Source organism: Alligator sinensis, unplaced genomic scaffold, assembly GCF_000455745.1.
Source record: "Alligator sinensis unplaced genomic scaffold, ASM45574v1 scaffold326_1, whole genome shotgun sequence".
Classification (NCBI taxonomy): domain Eukaryota; kingdom Metazoa; phylum Chordata; order Crocodylia; family Alligatoridae; genus Alligator; species Alligator sinensis.
The window spans coordinates 1301905-1328209 of NW_005842239.1; the positions used below are offsets into that span (position 1 = coordinate 1301905).

The 26305-nt window shown below is 46.5% G+C and overlaps 1 protein-coding gene across 3 annotated transcripts in view; it reads left to right on the forward strand.

The window, feature by feature from the left end:
• TSNARE1 (t-SNARE domain containing 1) overlaps positions 1–26305 on the forward strand; it is a 518176-nt gene continuing 491871 nt past the window's right edge. For all 3 annotated transcript variants that reach the window (XM_025208583.1, XM_025208579.1, XM_025208585.1), the window contains exon 1: positions 1–30. The gene's annotated coding sequence lies outside the window, so the exon portion shown is untranslated. The remainder of the gene's footprint in view (positions 31–26305) is intronic.

Below are 26305 nucleotides of genomic sequence, written 5' to 3' on the forward strand. Positions count from 1 at the left end.
AGCCGCCCCGCGACCCGCGCACTCCGCCAGGTGAGCACGGCCCCCCCTCCCCCACTCCCCTCACCCCCGTGTGCGTGCGCGTGATCGTGTCATGGGGGTGCGGGATGCGTGGGGGCGGGGGGCGCCGGGGCTTTCCCCGTGGGGAGGGTGCGTGTGTGATAGTGTGTGTGTGTTTGCGTGTGACAGTGCGTGTGATAGTGTGTGCATGTCATAGTGTGTGAGATAATGTGATAGTGCGTGTGATAGTGTGTGTATGTGCCTGATAGTGTGCATATGATAATATGATAGTGCATGTGATTTTGGGGTGTGATAATGTGTGTGTGATTGTGCGTGAGATCTTTGTGTGTGATTTCGTGTGTGATAGTGTTCGTGTGTGATAGTGTGCGCGCGTGATAGTACGTGTGATCTTGTGTGCGTGTCAGTGTGTGCGTGCATGTCATAGTGTGTGATAATGTGATAGTGCGTGTGATAGTATGTGCATGATAGTGTGCATGTGATAGTGTGATAGTATGTGTGATTTTTGGGTGTGATAGTGTGATAATGTGTGTGTGGTTGTGCGTGAGATCTTTGTGTGTGATTTCGTGTGTGATAGTGTTCGTGTGTGATAGTGTGATGTGTGTGATAGTACGTGTCATTGTGTGTGCATGCATGTCATAGTGTGTGTGATAATGTGATGCGTGTCATAGTGTGTGTGATCTTGTGTGTGTGATGTGATAGTGCGTGTGATTTCGTGTGTGGTAGTCTGATAATGTGTGTGTGTGATAGTGCGTGTGATCTTTGTGTGTGATAGTGTGTGCGTGTGCTAGTGTGCATGCGATAGTGAGTGTGAGATGTGTGTGATAGTGAGTGTGTGCGTGTCATAGTGTGTGTGATAGTGAGTTTATGTGATGGTGTCCTAGTGTGTGTGGTTTTGAGTGATTGTGTGTATATGCATGTGGTCTTGTGTGCGTGATAGTGCCAGTGTGTGTGATCTTGTGTGCGTGTGTGATAGTGCATGTGTGCCTTTGATAGTGTAGTAGTGTGTGTGATCTTGTGTGTATGTGTGTGTGCATGTGATACTGTGATAGTGCGGGTGATTTTTGTGCGCGTGTGATAGCAAGTGTGTGCGATAGCATCATGGCAACATGGGCAGACTGGGTGTGAGTGGGGGGGAAGCCCTTTGGGACTTTCCCACTTGGGGGTGTGTGTGTGTGTGTGTGTGTGACAGTGTCATGGGAACACGGGCTGGGCGAGAGTGGTGGGGGGTGCTTTGGGCCTGTCCCCATGAGGGGTGCCTGCACCTTGGAGCCAGGGGGTTCCTCTGCGGAGCGGGGCTGGGGGTTCGTTCCCTGCACTGTGGTGGTGTGCGGGTGTGCGCGCACTGGGTGTGTGTGTGCGAGGGTGCTCCCCGGCAGTGGGGGGGGGAGGGATGAAAAGCTCCGGGGTCGGGGCAGGGGGCAGTGGTAGATGGCCGGGCTGGGGCGGCCTCTCCATCTGGGCAGCCCCTGGCGGGGGTGATGTGGGCGTAGGACGCGGGTGTCCTGCTGTGGGGACGCCCCAGGCTTCTGGGCTCCTCTGGCTGCTTCCTGCCCCCTTCCTGCTCCATGTCGGGGTGTGTTTAAGCCTCCTTCCAAGGCGCTGACTTAGACTGGGGTGTGCTCCCGCTGGGTCCAAACTTGGAGGGTCCTGGCTAGAGACGCTTGCCCCCCTGCTCAGGGTCAGACCGATGCTGCGTTGGGGTCAGGAAGTAATTTAACCCCATGGTCCGACTGGTGTGGACCGGGCAGGCGAGGGGGTTGCTTTCCAATCGAGCAGGGGCCACGGCCTCTCCGGGGATTTCTTAAGCGTCTATTAACAAGCTGTTACAGAAGCGGGACGCTTGCCGCTGTGGTCCCCCGGCTTTACTTGCGGCAGGTTCAGGTGCTCGGCTTGTGTTGTGTCAGGGGTGACATCAGTTTTGCTAGGAGTTTGGATTGTGCATTTGTACAGGACGGTTTGGATGCAGGGGGTTGGGCTAGATCACCTCTGCAGGTCCCTTCCTGGCTCCACCATGCGTCTATATGGGAAATGGGGAGCTATCTTTCCTACAGAGGTGAGCGGGGTGTGTGAATCTGGGAGCCAGGGTCTTCTGCCCAGAGGGTTATGAATGTGTGGAGTGTGCGTGCGACAGCGGTGGGTCTGCTGAAGAGACGGAGTGGGTACTTCTCACCTACGGAGCCACAGAAGGGGTACCTGGCCAGGGACAGGGATGTCCCCGGGGAGCTGGGGAGGACGTTTGTGCCCTGTCTTCAGCTCCCTATGACTGCTCCTTGCAGCAGGAGGGAGCTGGCGCGAGGGTCCAGGGCAGCGGTTCTCGGCCTTTTTAGACTCGAGGGCCCGCTCGTTAGACTCCAGGCACCTCCCGGTAACTTGTGTGAATGGAGCAGCACCCCATTTAAAAAACTGACTGCTTGATTACAGTGCTGACCTACCTGAAGTGGGGGCAGGGACCTGCCTGGCAGGTTGGGTCTCAGCCAACCCTTACCTGCTTATCTCCTTGCACTTCTTGTGGCACCCTTCAGAGGATCTCGTGGCACCCCTGGGGCGCCCTGGTCCAGAATCGCTGGTCTAAGACTTAAAGGGCTGCTCCACCTGGAGGGGATTCCTGTGCAGACCGGAGCTGTCTCACTAGCCTGTCTATGCAGGGAGGACGGGGGGGAGATCTGGTCACAGGATGAATACCTGTAGGATCTCTTGGTATGATGCATGCATAGTTGGATCAGCTGCTTGGGCTCGTAATATAGTGCCCCTACAGAGAGTGGGCAGTGCACATGTCAGTGAGCCCTTCTTGGGGTGCAACTGGCCACATCTAAGAGAGAAAAACTTTACTTCCAACTTCCATCTGTATGTGCTAATCTAATCAGTGAGCTCCTTTCTCTCTTACTTTTCCACATGACAGTGTTTCCAGGCTACCAGCTGCATGACGGGTTTGGGGAAATGTTTGGTGTTGCCCCAGCGTAACTGAACATTTTTTTTCTCCTACCTGAAAATACCATCTACCGTGGCATGTTCTAGGGCTGTTTCTCACGCAGTCACAGCTTGATATATATCAGCCTCGGATGTACCAACCTCTGATGGTATTCAGTCCTGGCCCTTGTATTATTTAAATAAAAAGTTTTCCTTGCTTATCATGTTAGTTGTGGATTATGCAGTGATAATATCCAGCATCTAATATCACAAGGCATGTTTTTGAGGTACCATTTACTGACGGTAACTGAGCCAATATGAAATCTTTTTAGTAATGCTTGTAGCAAATGTGGTATTTACTCAAATCTAAGATGAGTTTGTTTCCCTCCCTCCCCCTTTCAACACGGGTCAGGGGGAACAACTTGTTTTGGAATAAAGTACAAGTGGGAGAGGGGTTGTACCTCTGAATGACTCCGGGCCTGAGGTTGGGGTTAGAGTCACAGCTACTGCCCCCTCTGCTACCTGCCCTCCTCAGCCTCTGCTGCCCCGATTCTTTCCACGTGCAGCTCCAGGTCTGGCTGGGGCAGGGAGCACGGAGCATGCATTGCCTCTAGCCCCAGCCTGGCTACACAATGTGGCAGCAGTTCTGGGCCTGTCCTTGGGGCCATGGTTGAAGCTCCTGCCACTACAACAGTTGCTGTGCAGCTGGACTAGAGCTGAAGGCAACACATGCTCTGTGGTCCTGGCTTCCGAGTGAGCCCCCAGCAGGAGCCGGAGCTGCTCCGGGAAGGTAAGCTATGGCAGGGTGGGAGGGTACAGAGGTCCAGGCAGCAGGTGGTACAGGCACTGCAGGGGCAGGCGTGGGGCATGCAGGCAGCAGTGGTGGTGGGGGACAGGTGGCAAGATACAGGGGTCAAGTCACTTCATTCCCCTGCTTCCTGACCCACTGTTGCTGCTTACGCTGCTGCACTGGTTGGAGGGGACAGATTTAAGACAGCTCTTCAAAAATTGGATTCTAGACATAGAAAGTTATAACAAATTTATAATTTTTCCATGTCTAGAATCCAATTGGGGGGGGGGTGGGGATCGTAAATTCAGTGTTGTCTTGGATTTGGGTAAATATAATGCATCAAGTCAAACAAAATACTTGCAGCCTTTCTGAATGTTTTTTGAATGACTTTGCAGCAGTGGTTCTCTACCTTTTTAGACTCAATGCACCCTTCAGAAGACTTGGGACACCCCATTTCAAAGCCGGACTTATAGTGCTTTTACCCTGCCTTGCAGATGGGGCAGGGATCAGCCAGGCAGGGACTGAGCCTGAGCTTGCACTTATCTGTTTGTCTTCTCACACCTTCTTATTTCCTCCAACCTTCACTCTTCAGAGGATCTCCCAGCATCCCCAGTGAGAATTACAGCTCCGTAGTATTACTCATTACCTGTGTATTTTTAAACTTCCCACCGCCTAAAAGTTTTCTTAAACACGCAAAACGGATTCAGAGTGCAAGTAGGTACTGAGCAAAAATCAAGCGATTAAATGGACTCTGCCAGGAAAATTAGGTGCCAGCTGTACATCTTGGTTTATAAAACAAAAATAAAGTGTGTGTAAAATATAATAAAGAATGTTTTTGTGCTTCTAAAAATATACGGAACAGCCACTGAAAACCATATGTCATCTGAATTTTAAATGTTCTTTTGAAGCACGTGCACCCCCACTATTGCAGCAGTGGTCTAGCACTTGGAACTCAAAAGTTAAACTGACCTGTCTTTTTTTGTTGTTTAAGCTGAATGAAGCGTGAAAAGCAAAATTCATGCTGCAGGTCTGTATATATGCATACGCTAAACTTGAATATAGGACTTACCTGCCGTTTTAAACTTCAGCAGGTATGGCATTGTGTGCTCCAGGTCCAACATAGTGAGTTAGATTGGATGTTTCTGTTCTTGTTCTTTGGGGTATTTTTAAAAACGAAATTATCAAGTGGAAGTGACAGAGGTAAGGTTCATCCTTTTAAAAAAACATATGTACCCTGGAATTGTCCTCCTTGTCTAGGCAGGTAATTTTCTGAGCAGTGGGGGTGGGAAGTACCATATTATACCTCTGGAGCTTTTTATTGGATTGATGCAGCATTCAGGATGGCAAACTGATAGTACCAGTCACTTAAATTCATGATGACTCAGCCCCAGCTGATGTCTCTGACCTTTCATCTCATTTCCCTTGTGCTCAGTCACTGACTTCAATCTTGAGTCCCTTTTGCTTTCATCTCCTGCTCTGATCCCTGTAGTTTTTCCCACGATGCCATTGATGCGCAGACTGCCCTCTCTATTCCTGTTAACCATGCGACACGTGTGTCACACTGTTCCTTCCCAAAGCCCCAAATCTTACTGTGCTCCCTACCTATGCTGAGTGGATGTACGCATAAAAGAAACCACACTGTATTTGTTGGAAGTGCAGAGACTAGTGTCTGACAAAACTAACTGTGTGATCTTAGCCCTGCTGGAGCCTTGTGCTTCCTTAAATAAGTCCGCTCCTTTAACTCCTCACCATGTCATGTCTGAAATGATTTTGAGTGGGGGCCATGTCTTCAAAGGCTTGCTCATTTTCAGAACAAACACGGATGCCATCTAAACATAAAACAGGGTTGGGCCCAAAGCCTGCATGTTACTTTTCACAGACAGGTCATGCAAAGCCCAGTGGCGTTAAGTGAGGCACCATGTGCATGTCGCTCAGGATTGGGTCTTTATTTTACACTGGAGGACGGGATCTGCTTTGGAGTCATCATCCTTGCCAGGTGGGAGCCAACTAAGAGGCTGTAGTGAACATTTTTAATATAAGTTATGAATTGGCAGGAAGGTAAAGGCCAAAAGAAGGATTAGGAACCCATCCCAGCAGTCTCTTTAGCATCCACTTACAGTGCTTATATCCTTCCTTGCAGCGGGGGCAGGGGGCAGTTAGGCAGGGACTGAGCCTGAGCCTGTACTTATCTGTTTGTCTCTGAAGGCTGTGGACAAAACTCACACTCAAGCCCTTGGGATTTTGTCACAACTGTAGAAAGGAACCTGTACAGCTTGAAAAATGGGTGTTTTCTTGCTGCATAGAATTATAGAAAATGAAGGCTGGAAGGGACGTCAGGAGGTCACATCTAGTCCAACCCCCTGCTCAAAGCAGGACCAGCCCCAACTACATCATCCCAGCCAAGGATTTGCCCAGCTGGGTCTTGAAAACCTCCAAGAACGGAGAGTCCACAGCCTCTCTGCGTAACCTGTTCCAGTGCTTTACTACCCTCTTAGTGAGAGCTTTTCCTAATATCTGACTTAAACTTCCCTTGCTGCAGCTTGAGCCCATTGCTCCTTGTCCTGTTATCTGCCTCCACTGAGAACAGCCCAGCTCCATCTTCTTTGCAGCCCCCCTGCAGGGAGGTGAAGGCTGCTATTCAATCCCCCTCGGTCTTCTCTTCTCCAGACTGAATAAGCCCCGTTCCCCCAGTCTCCCCTCAGAAGTCCTGTCCTCCAGCCCCTGCACCATTTTTTTTGCCCTCTGCTGCACTTTCCAACTTGTCCACATCCTTCCTGTAGTGGGGGGTCACGGCTGGACACAGGACTCCAGATGTGGCCTCCCCAGTGCTGGATAGAGGGGAAGGATCACTGCCCTCGATCTGCTGGCAGCGCTCCTCCCAATGCAGCCCAGGATGCCGGGCGCCTTCTCGGCACCAAGGGCACACTGCTGGCTCCTGTTCAGCTGCTTGTCCCCTGTCCCCTCCAGGTCCTTTTCTGCAGAGCTGCTGCCCAGCCAGTCAGCCCTAGCATGCACCGGTGCATGGGATTGCTCCCCCCTAAATGCAGGACTTTGCACTTGTCCTTATTGAACCTCGTGAGATTTCTTTTGGCCCAATCCTCCAATTTGTCGAGGTCTCTCTGAATCCTCACCCTACCCTCCAGCATATGTATTCCTCCCCCCAGCTTGGTGTCATTTGCAAACTTGCTGAGGGTGCACTCTGCGCCATCATCCAGGTCATTGCTGAAAATATTGAACAAAACCAGTCCCAGGACCGACCCCTGGGGCACTCCACTTGATACTGCCACCTAGATATTGAGCCATTGACTACTACCCTCTGAGTCTGATGATCCAGCCAGTTTTGTGTCCACCTTAGTTCATTCATCCAGCCTGTACTTCTTTAGCATGTGGTTTCCCTGGGAGGTGGCGTTACGTATACATGAAAAGGGGTGTTAGAAGAATGTGATTAAGCTTTCAAGAATTAAAAGAAGCCAGAGATTGCCCAAGTGGCTTTAATGGCTCTCTTTTGTGTATCCGTGTTATGGTGGGGGCTTTCTTTTAAAAGAGAAACCCAATATTACTTTTTTTGTGGAACGGGGCAGTAGCTCCTTTCCAAGGTGGCATTGAGCTATAGACTTCCCTCGTCCCAGCACAGACACCTTCTGCTTCAGTTAAGTCAAACGTACTCCTGCGGCCAGTTACCCCCTGTGGACCAGCTGCAGAAGGAGGATGCTTGACGTTGAGTGCATGCTAAAAATACACAAGCAATGCTGTTGTATGGCATTTCTAAGCTTGTAGATCCGGCATATTTTTCACGGGGCAGGATGTTCAAATGTGTGATGCTTTGAAGCTTCTACGTTACAGGTCTGGGTATTATTGCTAGTAGGTATTCAGCCTTGCTTATCTAAAAGGGTTGTGAAGGGTACTAATTAACAGTGAAAGCTGAACTGGTTTCCTTGTCCTCAACACATTACACTTAATTGGCTCAAAAGGTCTCGGATGAGGATCAGGGTTGCATGGTGTGCTAGGAAGACATATGCTCAGCACAGTTGAAATGTTGGCCTGCTAGAGCATGAAAGCTTCAGCTGGTTTTAATAAACCTAACACTTAAATTTCAGCAGAATTACTATCTGTGTTTATTTCTTGCCCAAAACTGAATGGATTTTCTCCGGAAAGCCACAAAAAGCACTGTGCAGTACATAGGACTGTCTCCTTGCCAAAATGTCAAGTTCCTGCTGCAGGCAGTAGAAGGAGGCAGGAAGATAGAGCTGGAAGAGAGGCCTTAAGGTCATCTAGTCTGTTCCCCTCCTCTGCGGCAGGCCCCGCTGTTTTTTCAAAGTAGGGTATCCAGGCCCCTGGCAGTGTGTGCACAATGTCCAGAGAGCATGAGAGAGGAAACTATGGGAAAGCAAAAGGGAAAGATAAGTGGAACAAAAGGAAGAAAAAAGAACAATTCTAACATCTCTTTGGTTGTTGGAGAGGTTACAGTGTCATTGTAGTGACATAAAGTGGTAGTATTCATAGCATGGAGTCCTAGGGATACTTAGCAGCACATCAAAGGGGGTATGTGACCCCCAAAAGTTTTGGGAATCAATGACCCACATAATCCCTGAGAGAGGTTTGTCCAGCCTGTTCTTAGAAACTCTTCTGATTTACTCACCCTCTGTATGTAAGCTGCTTCAGCACTTAATTGTTGTTACGTTAACTTAGGCTTTTCCTGGTATCTGACATTTGCCTTGCTGCAGATGAAGCCAGTTGCATTTTATCTAATGCCTAATGGACACAGAAAAAAAAAATGGGGTCATTTTCAAAACAGCCTTTAACTTTTTTCAAGACTTTTCATGTTCTCTCTTAGTTGTCTTTGTTCCCAGACTGGACAAGCTCTCTTCTTTCAACCTTTCTTCACAAATTTCTTAACTCTATTTTTGTTGCTGTCCTGTGTTATAAACACATTTGATAGATAAAAACAGAACTTCAAAAATAATACCTAATTTACTCTTCCTTCTGCTTTCTTCCTTTTTCCACTTTACTCAGACAGCAAAACCAGATGAGTCGCTTTTACTTGGGTTCTCATGCACTGGTACTGTAGGTTGCCTGCACAGCAGAGGAATGTGCAAATCTGCAGAGATTTTACAGATTAAAACAAAACTTGCTAAACCATTTCTGCTTATTTTGGAGTGTGACTTGCCTCGCTGCAGGGTCTCCATACAAGGCCCTGGGAGCCACTTACATGCCATGTCATAGCTTCTTAAGGCTTGAATATGTCAAAGTCCTTGACCTTGCCATGAATTCTTCCTTGGAGGACTCTTGTAAGTAGGTGTCCTCCTATTGACTAATTTGGCGCAGGAAGCCATCACCATATAGTTTATGCAACCGTGGAGTCTTTATAGGTAGGGAGAACATTGTGCAGATGTCTGGATTTTACTGTTGAAGTCCTGATCCTGCAGGGATATCATCCATTGCCAACCCACATGCTACATAGTGCTGATCCCAGAGTGTATCAGATCTCAGATTGAGCCCCCATCCTTCAGACGTGCATGTGCAGAACCTTATGTTAGCAGTCTTCGTGGGTGCATTTCCACATGTGCCTTAATACGCCTATTTTAATGCGCATTAAAGTGTCACAAAAAAGTGCTCTTTAGCTAATGCACGTTAAAATAGGCTAATGTGTATTTTTCCAGTACCTAATCGAGTCTGCTCCAACGCAGTGGGTTTTCAGCACATCAGAGCAGCCTCCGTGCTTGTTTACAGGTATCTGGAGGTACTAGATTTAATGCACATTACCTAAAGCTCATTAACTGAGCGTGCAGACACGTCTGTTGAGCTCAGGGGTGTAAATGTTTGCAAGACATTTACCAAACTAGTTTGGTCAGTTCCTCATATGATGTCTTCTTGACAGGCCTAGGTCCCTATCCTGGAAAGCACTTAAATGTATGTCTAAGTTTTGTGGAAATCAGTGGAAGTTCAGCACATGTTTATAGTCAAGCATGTGCTTATGTGCTTTTGAGAATATCTGTCTGCGCTGCGGTACTTGATCCTGTGAGTTTGCATTACACTGTTACTACCTTTTCACCATTTCTTCCTCTTGTTGGAGGTGGTTTCCAAACGATGAAAGTAGGAAATAACAGCCTGGGTAAGAAACTTCAGCTGGAACATGTGGTGATGCTGGGAAAGATTTGAAGGTCCAGTGCAACATCATCAGTCTTTCCAACACTTCGCATTTTGCATCCAAATGATTATATGCAACCCCCCCCCCCCCAACCAAAACAAAAAAGCCTCACCAAAACATATTTTTAATGAGCAAGTAAGCTGTTTGAATTGAATAATCAATTTTCTTGGTGTTAAAAATACTTTGCTTTTTCTTTCTTAATAGAGTATTGTACTTCTTTCAAAAAGAAAGTGTCAAAATAGGAATTGTACTTAAAACTTTTTCCTTACCTGTGTTGTTGAAGATGCTTGACTAGAATGCAAAGGATTAAATGCACCTGACGTTAATGGGAAAGCACCCATTACTTTTTTTGTTTTTTTTAGTTTCCATATCTTGAATAGTGAAACCTAACTAGATCTTATCTTTTGGTTTAATTAAAAAGAAAACAGAAAAGCTGCTTTTCTTTAAAACCCTCTCCTTGAAGTTCATTCTCATTTCTTACCCCTCTTCCACCTCATGCAAATGCTTGACTTGTGATGAGATTGTATTTTTGAATGTCTCTCTTCTCAGTCATTTGCAGAAGTAATCACGAGGCAGGTAAGGACTGTGGTGTGTTTCTGTGCATGTTCTTTGAAGTTATATGCCTGGTGTAGAGGGTGCAGAGAGAAGTTCCCTGCAGTGGCCGTTTTGGGTGTGCATTGGCTATTAACTCGCTGCACCATTTGAGTCAAAAGACTGATGGGGAGGGTTATAAACCCTCATGCTTTGAATAATAAAAAAGCTTTTAAATGCTAGGGGATAGGGAGAAACCTTCCCCAGGTTAGTTAGTCCAGGTGTTTCTGCAGGTGGCTACGGGGGTGTCAGCAACTACTTGCTGCTGGGGTAAGATCGGATCCCCTGGTCTGACCCAGATGAGTATTTCCAGCGTAAATAGAAAGCACGTTGTAGAGTTACCCCTGGAGAGGCAGAGAGGGTGTCTTCTGGAGACAAATAAACCGATGCCGTCTTCCAACTTCCTCATGAATGAGGTGTCGGCGATGTGATATTGCCATGTTGCTGTGCTTTCCAGTCACAGACAGTGTTGCTGTGAAATGTCATTTTGTTTTAGAGCTTTTTTTTTCCCCCGTGACTCCCTATGATGATTTATTCAAGGGTTTATTTTTACGCTATCTTTACAACCCTGCCCTTAAATAAAAGTGAAAATTAATTAGTTGTAAAATGTTTTCTTCTCTCCAAAAGGAAGTGGAAATGTTGCACAAAACATTCATTCGCCAATGCTTCAACATGTATGTAGTGCATGAGACAGCCCCACTTCAGAGCCCTTACACATCTGTATTGGACACACGTGGAAGATGGAGGGAAACAGTCCGAGAAACAAAAAGGTTAAAGAGCCAAGGAATAACACAGAAATGTAAAGTCACGTCTCAGGCTTGTTTCAGTCCGTTCAGAAGATGCACAAAGTTAATTAAATCTGTGGTATTTCTGCATTGATTTGTTTAAACTTGTTTAGGAACATCATACCTTCTGCGAAAGTTGCTTTTCTGTGTATACCCGTTCCCTGTTTAAGGCAAGAGGATGGACTGGATAGCATGGGAAGTTGCTGGGGGAAAGCATGGCAAAACTACTGGGTACACAAGAGGACTATGAAGGCACTTGGCAGTGATTTAAGGGAATCATAAAATCATGGAGAAGCAGAGCTAGACGGGACACCCAGAGGTCAATTAGTCTAACCCCTTGCCTGAGGCAGGATCAGCTGTCTCCAAACCATCCTATACAATCCATAATCTAACCTCTTCATAAAACTACTGTTGACCCTGCCACAACACAAGACCTAACCTGCCACAGGTAAAGCAGGGACCCATGGCAGGTCCCAAATGCCAGGATTAACGAGGGAATAAAGTTCAGCGGCAGCCCGAGGTGAAGTGGCAAGGTGAAGGCAGTAAGCAGCACAGGGGACTGGTGACAAAGGACAGGAGATGAGATGATAAGATACATTCTTGGAAGGCTTAATTTGCAATTAGATGCAGCAAAACGGCATTAAAGGAGTGTTAAGGATGTGATGTCAAGCACTCGCAAGTTAGGACACACTGGAATTGAGATTACCCATGCTTTCTTAATTGGCTCCCCCGTGTGCATCTTCATGATGATGTAGGCAGGCAAGGTTCTTTGAGTAGATGTGATATCTTTTATTAGACCAACTGAGCTTCACAATACAGCCTTTAATTACACAATCACATTAATTACATGATTACATACTATTCCCCCCCCAACCCCTGTCTCATTCAGTGCATCAGCTGGATGGTGCTCGTTGAACGAACAGTTTTTGTTGTACCCTTCTTGTTCTAGCGCGGGCCTCTAGGCCTGATTTGCTTATCTTCAGTACAGAATTATTTTTCCTATGCACCTTTCCAAGATGCTGGCCACTGAGGTGTTTCACCAGCACTAATGAATTGATCTCTATCATGTTCCCAGATGGTTCCGATAGGGATGACCATGCCTCTGGTGTGGGGTTGGATGAGGTGACTGGTGAAGGTCCCCTCCTTCTTTCCTTTTCTATGATTCTCTGGTTCCTCTTACAAAAGGTTGGAGTATTATCTCTCTTTTACACATGAAGATCTGAAGCACAGAGAGATTAAGGTCAAATTCTGTATTCATTTTTGGTGTGCGCGCCTCAGTTTTTCAGAAGTTATGGCAACATCTTAGACTTTTCATGTTTCAACCCCATTCCCTTTATCTGTATTTGGAGTGGTCAACACTTTTGATAATTAGACCCCTGAGGTTCAAGTCAGATATCCAAGAAAAAAACCCGCCATAAATGAATGATCACTTCTGAAAAGTTTGGTTTAAATGGCTAGCCCAACACTACGGAGGAACTCTGGCACAGAGAAGGGTAGAATATACTTCTCCAGAGCTGAATTCAGGACTTCAGTTGCTTTCACCATTAAACCATCTTTTTTCTCTTAAAGCCCCTGCCTTATTCAGACACTCAATCTGTCATCTGTAGGGATCCTGAAGTCTGACAGCCCTGTTTGTACACAGCCCTCATACGTCTTTAAGCCAGGTTCTTTCTGTGATGAAAATGCTGTGTGATTGTCTAGGTAAGCTTAGAGAATGAAGGCTCATATCTTGTGGGCTCACTGTTTCAGTTCTTGCATTAAAACAGGCAACGCTGACCACACTTTTCCTGAACGTCTCACCAAACTCAGGCCTATAGCCCAAGACTGGCTATGCAGCTTTCTGTCAACGTGCATGCATCATTGCGCCAGATTTTTGGTATCTTGCAAGGCTAACATCATTGCAATACAGAAGCCAGGGAAAGACCGGGCAGACCCAAGGAGCTTACAGACTAATATCACTTCTATCAGTGGTCTGTAAACTCCTAGACTACAGCCTGAACCAGATCACACCAATTGTTGACCAACAGCTGTCACGTGAGCAAGCAGGTTTTGGAAGAAACCGAAACCCTTGACCGTGTGGCAGCTCTTACAACTGACATCAAGAAAAGGATGGAGTGGTTCTAGTTCACCTAACGACAGCCTACAGCATGGTCTGGCACCCAGGCCTCGGTATAAGCTATTTACCACAATAACAGACAGAAGTCTGGTTAACTTCAGCATGGAGATGATCTCGAATCGGTCCTTTATTTTGAGTACATCATGCGATAAAACAAGTCGTCACAAGAGACTCAGGAATAGAGTACCATGTGGCTCCGTCCTAGCTCCCACCCTGTTTAACATCTACACGGCAGACTACGTAAGCACAACATCAACCAAATACATGTATGCAAACAACCTGGCACTTGCTGCTGCCAGTAATAACATCGTCAATAGAGGCCAAAATGAACCAGGACATGGAACTCATCGTTTCCTACCATGAGCATGAGCCGGCAGTGCAATGCTGTAACTAGCAGGGCAAATAATACTCTGGCATGCATCAATCAGTGCATCTCCAGCAAAACTAAGGAAGTGATTCTTCTACTCTACTGAGCTTTGGTGAGACCATAGCTGGAGTACGGTGTCCAATTCTGGGTGCCACACTTCAACAAGGATGTGGTAAAGCTTGAGAGAGTCCAGAGAAGGGCCATGCGTATGATCAGAGACTTGCACGGCAAGCCATACGAGGAAAGGCTGAGGGACCTGGGACTCTTCAGCTTAAAAAAGAGAAGGCTGAGAAGGGACTTGGTAGCAGCTTACTGCTGCATCAGGGGTGTACATCAAGGGCTCGGTGAACAACTGTTCACCAGGCTACTCCTGGGGAAAACCAGGAGTAATGGTCACAGACTCCTAGAAGACAAATTTCAGGCTCAACATTAGGAAAAACTTCTTCACAGCTAGGGTGTCCAGACTGTGGAATAAGCTCCCTCCAGAACTGGCACAATCGTCTACCCTGGACATTTTCAAGAGGAGACTGGACGGTCACCTTGCTGGGATCACCTGACCCCAGTTTTCTTTCCTGCTTGGTGCAGGGGGGCTGGACTCGATGATTGTCCGAGGTCCCTTCCAGCCTCACAATCTATGAATCTATGAAAAATAGTGGCGATCGGAGCTCAATATTCAGAAGACCACCTCGGCACTTTTTCACTTGAACAATCATGCCACAAATACCAAGATAAGAGTTGTTGTGGAGGGAAAAGAGTTACCTTTCGAGAAGACACCGACCTACCTGGGTGTCACTCTGGACAGAAGCCTAACCTTCTGCCACCCTCTGGAGAAGTTGAGGCACAAGGTAATCTCAAGGGCAGCAGCCATTAAGAAACCAGCTGGTATGATGAGGGGAGCTGACTTCTCTACCCTAAGAACAACTATGCTAGCCATGGTTTACATACCAGCTTACTGCTGCTCTGTGTGGGCAAATGACACTCACACCTGCAAACTAGACAGTGCCCTGAATTCTGCACTATGAAGAGTAAGTGCTTATCCAGTATACACGGAATGGAAAGACATGTCCATCTTGACAGGAATTGCCCTTCATAACATCAAGAGGTCTGGAATACTGCTTGACCTGGCAATCAAAGCTCAACAGGAAGACCATCCAGTACATGACATGATTGAAAAATACCCAACACAGAAATGTCTAAGAAGCAGAAAACCCTTACCAGTATCTGCCAAAAACAGCATAGAAGAAGCAAGAGATGCCTTACTGTGATCATGGCCCCAACTACCATCCTCATGCCCTCCTGTTCATAAAATACTATGTAAGGCATGAATAAACCTGAATTGACTGCAATCAGGCTATGGAGCCTTCAATAAAGTCAGACATAAAATGGCCCTTACAAATTCACCATCGTGCCCATATGGCAAAGGAGATCAGACAACCCAACATATACTGACTGACTGCCCTCGATATGGTCCATCAGAGGAAGCAAACAGGCTGAAAGACTAGTAATATTGATGGATCTACTCTTAAATGGTTGGAGGAGCAGACTTCCTGAAGTCATACTCAAGAAGAAGACTGTTTCTGTGCCAGGTGTAACAGTAACCCCCTAGTTTAGGCAGAAGCAGTTGCAGGAAATGCTTCCCTGCATGTGAGTTATGCTTGGTGCATACAGAATCTGCTGAATATTTTGCTAAAACCTCTCTATTGGGGGTTGATAAACTGAGATTATCAGAAGCTGTGGGCAGATGTGGCTAGGTTTTGATAAAGATAGCAAGAAGTGCATCCCTAACACAGAGTGAGTCTCTGCTTTGGAAGGGGGAAGAGGCTAGGGTTCATAGAATAGTAGAAAATGAGGGTTGGAAGTTGGGACCTCAGGAGGTCACATCTAGTCCAGTCCCCTGCTCAAAGCAGGACCAGCCCCAACTACATGATCCCAGCCAAGGCTTTGCCTAACTGGGTCTTAAACACCTCCAAGGATGGAGACTTCACAACCTCTCTGGATAACCTGTTCCAGTGCATTACTACCCTCCTAATGAGACAGTTTTTCCTAATATCCAACCTCAATTTCCCTTGCTGCAGCTTGAGCCCATTGCTCCTTGTCCTGTCATCTGCCACCTCCATCCAGCTCCATCTTCTTTGCAACCACCCCTTAGAGAGTTAAAGGCTACTGCTCAGTCCCCCCATAGTCTTCTCTTCTCCACACTAAATAAACCCAGTTTCCTCAGCCTCTCCTCACAAGTCTTATCCCCCAGCCGCCAACCCTTTTTGTTGCCCTCTTTTGGACTCTCTCCAATTTCTCCACATGCTTTCTGTAGTGGGGGGACCAAAACTGGACACAGGACTCCAGATGTGGCCTCACCAGTGTTGGACAGGGTGGATAAAAGTTGATTTTTAAAAAAAAATTAAAAATAGGATTTTTTAATTTAAATCAGATTTATTTTAATTGTATTTTTTTTGTTAAGGTGCTTTAAAAAAGTAAACCTATATAAAGATAGTTTTAAGGTATGTTAAAGCTCAAAGCTATCATCATGGAATAGGGATTATAACATACATTATTTGAGACAATATATTCATGTAAACTTTTGAGAGAAGTTTTATTATTAGGGCATGGACTATATTAGGGGCCCAATCTGATAGGGTTCCCAGAATCTCCACTGTTATCTACTTGAAGTCTATAAAGATTAAAGAAAACCACTCTTCCCAATGGGACTCAGTGCTCAGTCTCTAGAAAATCCTGTTAAGCATCTCTGTGATGCTTAGTTTCAGTTCTCAAACTGTGGATTTGTGTCTCCAGAGATAACATCCTTGTTAACAGCAGTATATGGAGATGAGAAATAAGACACCTGACTACCTGTCCATCAGCTCTCTTGTCTCTCTGCTCGTTATATGTACACAGAGTCAAACCCTTACCTCTCTCAACGTGCAACGTTTCAAGAAGTTAAATGATTAGAGGATTGTTGGGGGTGGAGTAGATCTGGGCAAGGAGCAGGAGTCTCCGATAAAGGGGCAGTAGAAACAAAAGGAAAACATTTTGAGCAGAATGTTGTTGAAAATACAGAATACTTCCATAACAACCACTTTTCAGCAGCTGGTTTGAAGAAAGCAGGAAGAACCAAACTAAACTCTCCCACAAGACTTGTGATGGAACGCAGTAATGGACTGTTTTGACTGATATATTGAGAACTGGTCTAATCTGAAGACAATTGGTGAAGAAAATCATGACAAAATAGATGGACTTGTCATAGCCAAAGTTCTCAACATTGGGCTAAAGAGAAATGTAGAAAAATATGCTGGCTATCCTGAAGCCTATTTCCATAGGCCTGAACAAAGGTTGTATCAAACAAGAAGAATGCACGTTTTGTAGAAACCAATGATTAAATCGAGACTTCCTGACTGTTGATTTAAATCGTGATTTAAATCAGTTTGATTTAAATGAAATCCACCGTGCTGTTGAATAGAGGAGAGTAATCACTTCCTTTGATCTTCTGGCAACAATCATACCAATGCAGTCCAATATGCTGTTAGCCTTGGTAACAAGGACACAGTGTTGGCTCATATTCAGTTTATTGTCCACTAACCTCCAGGTCCTTTTCTGCAGAGCTCCTGCCCAGCCAGTCAGTCCCAACCTGTACCATTGCATGGGACTGCAGGACTTTGCACTTGTCCTTATTGAACCTTTTCAATAAGGTTCTTCCTTCAGTAAGGTTCAGTAAGTGCAGGACTTTGCACTTGTCCTTGGAGGACCTAATTGGTTCTTTCAGTGCAATAGTTGTAACAGTTTTAACATGGACAGATAATGCATTCACCTCTTAACTTCCTCATTTTTTGTTGACATTGCACAACCGGAGTCAGCCGTCCAGCATGGAAAACATTGTTGTGCGGGCCGGGAGCGGTCCGAGGTTCTCGGGGGCGTGCGGCGGGCTGTGGCCAGCAGCCCTGGCACGCGGGTCAGGGAATGCAGGCCAGCGGACTAGAATTAGGCATGGACGCGTAGCGGTTGATTAAAGATTATTTTACTTACACTGAAGATGGTCGCGGTGCAGGCAGGAAAACATGCTTGAGTTGCAGTTACAAAACAAAACAAAACTCGAACCTGCAGGGCACGAGAGTACGTCGCAGGGGGTTTTCGGCGACGGGAAGATGCAAAACACGAGAGTGCGTCACAATGGGTTTTCGGTGACAGGAAGATAAACCTGCAGGACTCGAACCCGGACAGAGCTCTGGATACACTCACACGAAGTTTGCTAGGCTCCGTGGAACTTGCGTGCAGGAAAGGGTACGTCGAGGGATCAGGCGGCGACGGGGAGAGGCCAGAGGTTGATCAGACCCCTATAGCCTTCTTGAGGTATACACTGGGTTCGATAGGCTCCGCAGTGCTTAGAGATCTTCACAAGATGTGAAGCCCTCCTCCTCCTCCAGATGGTTGTGGAGTCCTCCCTTGCAGGGTTCTCCAACTTGGGCGGAAACTGCTCAAGCCTCTTATACGGCTAGCAAGCCAATCACTAGCCTCCACGTGGGAATAATTTAGAACTGGCCAATAGTGGGACACAAATTTGCATGTGGGTGGCGGGAACTCCTTTGCACCGTGCATTTCTCTTTGCAACTAAGAAATGCACCCTGCAAAGAAAGCTCCGAGTGGCGGGAAATAATTTAGCAGTGCCGAAGCGCGCACACACACAATCACACCCTTGGGTTGTGACAATTGTGAATGGGTAAAATTTGACAAATGTATAAGAGCCTCCAAAAAATAATCTTATAATGGAGTGTGGCATTGAATGTAACTGTAGATGCTGCTATAATGCGGTTTTAAAACTGCTGTGGATCTATTTCTGTTTAATTTAAGATGACTAGTTGCATCATTAAAGAGCTGCTAGATCATCCACCCTCTCCATCTATCAGGTTAAATTTCCTTACAGAAAAATATTCAGGTACTGTCCTTTTTTTCAGAAACATAAGGCCTTCATTTTACCATTTGGTATATTTAAATTTTGTGGTTAGGATGTGGAGGGAAAAAAGCTCTTCTGTGTATCTTTTTCATAATAGGAAAGTTTGGTTCTTGCAGAGTCTCATCTAATAGAAATGTGCTGACTCATTGGTTAAGATCGTATTAAATAAAATGCTGTGCATGACTGATTTTCTTAGTTTGCTATTTATTGCTCTTTCATCTGCCTTGAAGTGGGAGCTGCAGACTCTGATCAATTGAGTTTGTGTAATTTTACTGTGGCTTCTATAAGTATGGTGCTTTTGCTAAAATGTGCATTTATAACTTTCTATAGCATCACCATTCAGCAAACCCCTCTCTGCTTATAGTGTCGTTCATTTATGGAGATTATTTTATCCTTCTATAATGACTGAAGCCTAGCAGTGCTGCCATATTCAGGATTTATGTCCGAACATGAACACATCCTACATATAAAGTGCTAACCTAAAAAAGGGTTGGTGGAATATACCTTTGTTTGATATGGATCTTGATTAATAATTACCAGTGAAAACTTTTTACAGTACTAACTACGTCTTTGGACTTAAATTGGTGAGGACCTCATCAGGTGGCCAGAAAGATATGATGTTGTTGGATGCTAATAAACAAACAGGTACGGTGTTTCATCACACTGGATGGCAAATTCCTGCTTGGTGGGGATAAATATATATTTTTTTATTATTTTTGAAAAGCAGGCTTCCTGAGTAAACTCGTTGTCCCTTTGGAGATGGTGGAAAGGCATGCTTTCCTGGGAGCTAGGAGATTTACAAATAAGCCATGTCACCCCTGGTGGTGTTTTCACATCTAGGTGTGCGTGTGTCAGCGTTGCTTCAAATTGTTCTGGGCCCAGCCCATCTTCTTATGAAGTTAATAGGGATTGTGCAAAGGGCTGCTGAATGGTCTTCAGTAGAGCTGTTCGTACCTGGGGTCCATCCCTAGGACATTCAAGATCATTCCCAGTTAAGTCCAAGCGGAGTGAGCAGGACTAGTAGTAGGGGAGCTGACACGGGGATGTTGATGTTGTATGTCCTTATTTAAATGCTCTTTTGCAAACAAAATCAGCCTTGAATTTAGTGGTGATTTTAAAAAACATCAATCAAAATAATTTTTACTACTGTTTTCTCTCTTGTGGAGACTAAGACTGAAATTTTAAAGCCGTGGTTGGTTCTGAAAACCACATTTAGGCACCGACATATGAGCAACTTGATTTTCAAAGTGCTGAGAACCTTCGGCTTCCATTAAATAGAAGTACCCGAGTATGGAATGAACGAGGTGCCAAACTTTAGGTATCTAAGTTTTAAAAATGCTGTCCTAAGGATTTTCAGTACTCTGTTTTGAAGAAAAATGATCTCCTTTGGAAAAAAAAAAATCCGAAGTACTGGCCATGCACCATAGTAAAGTTTCATGGTTCCTTTTTTTAATATAACAAATTGCCATCCTAGCAAAATGTCAAAGCTGGTCCCCACTGAAATGAATCTTATTGAGTGGTCTAAAAAGTATTGCAATATTATAATAAAGTAGGATGCAGTTCCTGGCTCAATTTTTCCCTTCGGTTTTTTTTTCTCTGATATTCAGCATGGTTGTAGAACCAGGATGGGTGGACATTTCCTCTGTGGACAGCTCATGGTGCATCTTCACTCCTCTCATACTCAGAGGATGTTTCACAATCTACCTTATTTTTTTACCTCCTTAGCTGGGATATATTCTCCTTCCATCTCAGTGGAACTGGATAACTTCCATCTCACTTCTGTGCTTCATGTACCATTTTACAAAACTTTTTTTCATTCATGTTGTATGAAGCTTAGACCAAGTCATGGGACCTCCTTATGTTGGACATTGCATACACACAGAACGAAAAGACGGTCCATGCCTTAAAAAGGTTGTTGATATACATAAGGTGCAGGAAAATGACTGTTGAAGACGTAGGGTGTGAAGGTAGAACAGTAATTTTCCCATACCAACAGGGTTTTTGCATAGTCATTTAGCTTAAATTACTTTCAAAGTCAATTCAAGGCATTCTAGTGAGCAATAAGAAAATCCACATGGAGAGCTAGTGTGGAATATGTTCAGGAATAGCTACTCCTTGCTAATTTATTCTAGGTTTTTTTCCTTGTAGATGAACACATCCAAAGCATCATCTTGAAACCCAGTTGCTTCTGTCACCTTTCTTGGGGTGGAAAACAGACTGACATTCTTATCTAAGTGGAGCTTGTTTTACCATTGTTTATAGCTTTTAGTTCTTCCTTCTTCAAACCCATTTTAAAACTCGAAGGATTTTTGAATTGTTTGTTTGTCTGTTTTCTTCCCAGTTGTTTTTTTTTCAGTAATTTCAAATGTTGGTGGTGCCTGCAACCCAAATGAATTGGGGCCTTTCCCAGCCAAGTGAGCTTAAGTTATACAACCTTTAGCAGGCAGTAGGAAAAATATAACCCACTGCAAGCAAATCATGCGCTTACTCAGGGAGATGAGTGTGACTGCCGATTGCGGAGATTGTGTCAGCTTGACTTGGTACAATACATTTCGCTGTTGAAATTTATACTCTGCCTTTCAGGACAAGGCAGTCTAATGCGCACATCCATTCACTTGCGCACTTTATGTTCTTGGCAGCCTCTGCCTAGACCAGCCTTTAGAAGATGGGGGCTTGACACCCCACTCTTCATTGGCCGCTCGCTTGCCCATGTGCACGTAGGTGCAGAGGAAATGACGGGACGGTAAAAGCATTGCTGTCTTACACAAGCACTGTGGGACTTGATTCTTGGGAAGCCATTCTACACCTACCATTTACCTCCATAGGTCTTGGTGTGATTCATTTGAGAGACAAACTCTGATGAAGCCCCTGTGAACACTTCCACCTTCTGGTTATAAAGAGCCACCCTGTCCTAGAGAGAGTCCCTCATCTCTTCACTACCTCCTCAAATGAAGGGGGTTAAACTATAAGCTACGGGTGCCTATACATGAGCAGGGAGGCTGCTCTGATGCATTGTAATTCCAGCGCGTAGGAGCAGCCTCGATTTAATCAAGTCTGCTTGCGCGTGGCAATTACTGCGCTCCAGCAGCTTCTCGCGTCTCGTGTATCATCATCCCCATGCTTCAAAATGGCAGTGGGGGCACTTTACCTAAAGCTTGATTGACAAGCTTTAGATAAAGCGCCCCTACCGCCACTTTGAAGCGCGGGGATACTGATGCATGCAACGCTCCAGCCACTTTAATTAGAGTGGCTCTTGGACCCGCTCTAATTAAAAGCACCACCCCCCGACTCTCCAAGCACATGTATAAACGCCCTGTGTGTGTGGACGTTGTGGGGTGGGAACTGTGGGGATAGCGGAATGGGACTCGCTGACAACTAAAATCATTGTCAGGCAATTTGCTAGCCCAAAACTTCTGTCACTTTCCAAATACTGGTGCCCTAAGGAGCCATGGTTCCTGCAGTTGTCATTCAGGAGCAATTCCCCTGGCTCGCTTTTCTTCCCCTGGCTTCGTCTTTTCTTCCCCTGGCTTTTAAACTGTCTTCGTTTCCCTCTGTAGTGATACTCCTCTGAAATCGGTAAGTCGTACCGAAATCGCTGCCCTTCTTCCTGCGGTCCGCTTTGTTCCTTTTCAAATCTCAGGTCTGTTTTTCCTGCTTTTGTAGCTCCAGTGATTTCACTGTGGCTGCCGTCGCCATGCACTTGGTCAGCGAGGCTTGTCTGTCCTGTTAGATAAGGTTTCCCGATACGTGCGGAAACTTTCCTGGGTGGTTCAGTGCGCTGCATCTTCATCTCCTGCGTGCCTGGGCAGGTGGAGTCCACACGTTGGTTTGGTCTCCCACATGTTGGTTTTCAGTTCTCTGCTGATACGGGAGGACTGTCTCCGGGCTCGCTGTATTGGTAGCGCTAATTTTTCCAGCTTCCCATGAAGTAGTATTCACAAATAGCTCTGCATTATTAGTTTTGCCTCTGGAGCCTGGTTGCATTTTGTCAAAAATAATTACCGACTCGGAGACCAGAGTTTACTCGGTGAGCAGTGGGTGGGAGAGAAAAGACTGCAAGTCATGTAGCTGTTCAAACCCTTCGGTGCAGCAAGGGGTGGCTTGTAGTACCCTTCTGGAGGATCTCGGTCTGTTTTCTCTGCTTTCTCATTATCCCTGGATGTTTTTTTCATTGAAGATTTCCATCTTCCATCCTCTTGTCTTATAGTCACGTCCATGAAGCTGCTCACTTTGCCGTTATTACCCGGCAATCTATTAACCTACCTTCCCTGTTCCACCTCTCATCTGCTTGAGCAGGCTTTGCTGTTACTACTATGCTTTCTTTGGGCGGCCTAACTGTCATGGAGGTTTCTGGATCTGGCATTCCCGCCGTAGCTGGTCCAACTGTCACGGGATCTTCCAGCATGGATGTTTCTGCTGTATCTGGTCCAGCTGTCATGGGACCGTCCGACTCTGACGTTCCCATTGTAGCTGGTCCAACTGTCATGGGACCTTCCGGTGCTGGCGTTCCCGTCGTAGCTGGTCCAACTGTCACACGACCATCCGGCGCTGACGTTCCCACCATAGCTGCTCCAACTGTCATGGGACCTTCCGGCTCTGATGTTCCCATCGTAGCTGGCCCAACTGCCATGGGACTTTCCGGCGCTGACGTTCCCGTCGTAGCTGGTCCAACTGTCACGGGACCTTCCGGCTCTGATGTTCCCATCGTAGCTGGTCCAACTGTCATGGGACCTTCCAGCGTTGACATTTCCACCGTAGGTGGTCCAACTGCCATGGGACTTTCCGGCGCTGACGTTCCCGTCGTAGCTGGTCCAACTGTCACAGGACCTTCCAGCTCTGATGTTCCCATCGTAGCTGGTCCAACTGCCATGGGACTTTCCGGCACTGACGTTCCCACCGTAGCTGGTCCATCTGTCATGGGACCTTCCAGCTCTGATGTTCCTGCCATAGCTGGTCCAACTGTCATGGGACCTTCCAGCGTTGACATTTCCACCGTAGGTGGTCCAACGGTCATGGGACCTTCCGGCTCTGATGTTCCAGCTGTAGCTGGTCCAACTGTCATGGAACCTTCTGGTTCTGACGTTCCACCGTAGCTGGTCCAACTGCCACAGAACATTCCGGCCTTGATGTTCCTGCCATAGCTGGTCCAACTGTCATGGGATCTTCCAGCTTTGACTTTCCAGCTGTAGCTGGTCCAACTGTCATGGGACCTTCCAGCTTTGATGTTCTAACTGTAGCTGGTCCAACTGTCACCCCTTCCTGCTGTCCCCATAGATGTTCCTCAACCAAAGTATATTCTCTTTTCTGTCAGCAACAGCAGATGAGAGGAAAAGAATATTAACGACCCGTCACTTCTCATTTCCAGAGCACTTCAGAAATAGTCTACACAGCTTCCCTGGGAGGTAGGTAAGTATTATTACTTCTAGTTTGCATATGGGAGAAGCAGAGGCTGATTTACACCCAGGCAGGTGAGTTGTCGCTGAAGAAATGAATTAGAACATGAAACTTTCTGGTTCCAAGTCCTGCACACAGTGAATTTTTACAACCCTGGTATGGACGTGTGGGTCATCTCTGCAGCAGAACTTTTAATGTGCAAATTAACAACTTAAGAACAAATCTTTAAGCACTTTTGGAGCAGAGTGTTTATTTGAATAAAGGTTGAAGCAAGAAATTTCACCATAGGACAAGCTGGGTTGTTTATTCTAAAACTCAGCATATCCAGCAGTACCACGTAGAAAGCCAACAGATTGAAATGTATGCACCTTTGAAAAATATTAGATTAGCATTGGCAAAACAAAATGTAATGCAATCTCCATAACTCTGGGTTTCCAGGGTTGCAGAAGCACTAAATCTAGTTGCATTTCATTTGCAAGTGATTACCAGACCCTGGCCAGGAAAGAGTTTCTAATGGCTACAGAAAGTGGCATGGGGAGACTAGAGACTTGGGTTCTATTTTCAGCTCGTCACTGACTTGCTAATGTGACCTTCTGCAAATCATTTCAATTTCTCATGTTGCTGATGGATATTATTCACTAAACCTGTGTGAGGTAGAGCAGCTTAATTGTGGGCAAAGCAGTCTGAAGCCTTTGAATGGAAAGTGCTGTATAAGTACAAATTACATCTTTATTTTACTGCTTACTGATTTCAGAGAAGTACCACTAGAGAGGGAAACAAAGAAGTTTAAAAGCTGGGGGAGGAAAAGACAGCATGTTTGTGCTCCTGAATCATGATTGCAGTAACCATGGCTCCTTAGGGCACCAGCATTTGGAAAGTGATAGAAGTTCTGGGCTAGCAAATTGCATGACTTATTTCACTTGCCAGGGGGCACATCTACACGTGAAATTAATGTGAAACAATAAGCTCCGGCACATATTGTGGAGTTTATTGCTTCCAGGTGCTGCTTTTACACATGCATCTGGGACTGGAGCCCGTTGAGCGGGATCAGAGCAGCCCTGGCTAGCAAGAGACCCGAGGGGTCAGCCAGCCATCCCAGGGCTCATTGACTTGGCTCAACAGGGTGTGGAGGGGCTGGCTGGGGCATGAGGGTACTCCAGTCCGGGGCTAGCCTGCAGCCAGTCCCCTGCACTGAAGCACCCTCATGCTCCAGCCAGCCCCATCAGCATCTACCCCAGGGGTGGGGAAAATGCCTGATCCGGCTGGCAGCTTGACTCCATTTTCCAGCCGCCCCTGCGCATGGCTTGTGCTGGTCTCCACGAAGACCCAAGCCATACTTGCGCGGGAAGGCTCAGACTGTGGTTGCCATGGAAACCAGCCTCTGCCCAGCTGGCAGCAGGAGCAGTAGAGCAGTATAGGGGGGTGGTCCAGAGCCACTGGGAACTTGGGATGGGGACAGCTTGCTCTGGAGCCAGGGCAGAGCTGCAGTCTGCACCCTGCAGGCTCTGGGTAGGGATGCACAAGCAGGGGATCGTGGCCCTGCCCCTGCTCCAGACCAGGCTGTCGCCACTGCAAGGAGCCAGGGCAGAGCCGTGATCTGCTGCTTGTGCGTCCCTGTGTGGAGCATGCAGGCTACAGATCATGGCTCTGCTCTGGCTTTGAAGCAAGCTGCCCCCATCCCAAGTCCCCAGTGGCTCCAGAGCAGCCCCCTGCACTGGTCTACTGCGCGCGATGGTGGCGCAGCTGAGGCTGGTCTCCATGGCAACCCGAGCCCACGCTTTCCTGCGCAGGTGCGACTGGGGTCTCCATGGAGACCGGCACAAGCCATGTGCAGGGGTGGCTGGGAAATGGAATCCCCAGCTGACCGGATTCGGCCTGCCGGACGGACTTAGCCCATCCCTGGTCTACACGTGCGTTGCCGTGGAGTAAAGAAATTTGCCTCAGGATAGTACTTGTATTTACAAGCGCTAACCTACAGCGGAGTTCATTATTTCACTGTGGATTAATAAGCCATCTACACTGCATGTGTAGATGCAGAGACTTTACTGCGGAGCTAATTAGTCAGCTCTGCAGTAAATGCCTCTTGTAGATGTGCCTAGTGAGTCCCATTCTGCTCCCTTCCACCCCCACACACAATTCAGCAGTTTTCCAACCAGAGTTGTATGACTTTAAGACAAAGGTAATTAAATATCCTGCTTCAGGGTGTGTGCGGGGGCAGGAAGGAGTCCTTATTCCTTTGCTTGTCTA